At 35.5% G+C, this 1,520-nt stretch overlaps 1 pseudogene; it reads right to left on the bottom strand.

Annotated features, from left to right (window-relative positions):
• Window positions 1-353: 353 nt before the first annotated feature.
• On the bottom strand, window positions 354-475 carry LOC116902612 (annotated as a pseudogene).
• Between the last annotated feature and the right edge of the window lie 1,045 nt (window positions 476-1,520).

The raw sequence follows: 1,520 nt of genomic DNA, 5'->3' as shown, positions 1-1,520 counted from the left end.
AGGTATGATGTCAGCAATGCTATGCTCCCCTCATGTACTATGGTGTAGAGCCATGTTCGTCTCCAATGTGGTGTGTCCCCAAGGCCTATATGGCACTGGACTTGTGGTCATTTCAGACTACTTTCCTTTCTGGGCCCTATGGGGTCAGTCTGGTAGTCATCTTGGTCTCTCTCTCTTTGCCATGTCTGCCCAAGTGTTCATCCGCCAGGGTCATCTGTCTCAGGCTCACTCCCGATGAGACCCTTAGTCTCAGATAGGGTTCTTTTCATCTTTAGGTTGCTCCTAATCCTGGGAGACCATCGATTCCTACTTGTTGCCAGACTGGTTGTGATCTCAAACTTGCTTTTGCAGGGAATACAGGCTACCAATCATTCAGAAGTTCATAGGTCAGAATGCTAAGCATATCTGTCCTTTGTGTCACAGACTGATCCACATGAAACACAGCAGCCGCACCTGCATTGTCTCTATTGGCAGTTACTCCACTATTCAAAATGGATTCAAAATAAGCTAATCCTTCTGAATTAGCCTTTCACTCAAAATTGTTTCTTCTGTGTTGTTTTTAATTATTATATGATTCACTAAGTGTGTTACTTCTTTTGATTGAATTGTGCTGGTATTTTTGTTCAAGATTGTATTCATTTTTGTCTATTTTCTTAATAAAATTTGCTTGGGACTTTACAACATTGGAATATATTTATTTATGTCATGTAAGGAAACAGCCTTCCTTGATATCAATTTTTATAGAAGATCAGTGTCAATTTCACTTTCTTGCTTTATTTTACTCACCAAAATAATTTCAAAGCATTTTATCTCAACTTTATAGCCTTCCTATGTATGACTAGACTATTAATTCTTTCTAAATATTAGACTATTAAAACAAAAATAGACTGAGATGAAGATTCCCCCAACCTTGCTTATATTATCATGCCATAAAGCACAATTTGTTGTTTAGACTAAGGTCACGTGAGAAACACCCAATAGTTGTTTCCAGCAGGATTTATTTGGTAGAAAAGCTTTACATGTATATCATAATATAGTTTCTGTGAAATTTAATTGAAAATCAACTGTATGTAAAGACAGACAGGAGTACATAAAATGAAAGCATTGAAGATTTGGGAGTCAGCTTGACAATCACAATGATGAGACCTAAAGATTCTCAGGCATGAAATCCTAATACATTCTTCATAGGTTAAATAATAGGAATAAAGTTACTGAATAGATCATCCATATTCTGTTATCACATACTTATTTCTTGATACAAAACAATCTGATATCAGCATTGATTGCAAAGTCTAGTTTTCTTCTCTAACTCAGAGATGAAAGGTGTTTTGTTCCCATCGCAAATATATCAGTTATAGTGAATTCTTGAAGATATTTTAAGATAGTTCAATAAATTAACTATTTTGTTTCACTTTTAATACTCTGAGTAGTCATAACTTTTTAAAGACTTTTGTTATCTAGTAGTTGGTTCACAATTTTCTAGCTGCCAGCATGTAGTATGACCTTAAGGAGGTCATTGA

The sequence above is a fragment of the Rattus rattus genome, chromosome 5, assembly GCF_011064425.1.
Source record: "Rattus rattus isolate New Zealand chromosome 5, Rrattus_CSIRO_v1, whole genome shotgun sequence".
NCBI lineage: Eukaryota > Metazoa > Chordata > Mammalia > Rodentia > Muridae > Rattus > Rattus rattus.
The sequence above is the reverse complement of the archived record's forward strand: the minus strand, read 5'-3'. Positions and strand labels throughout refer to the sequence as shown.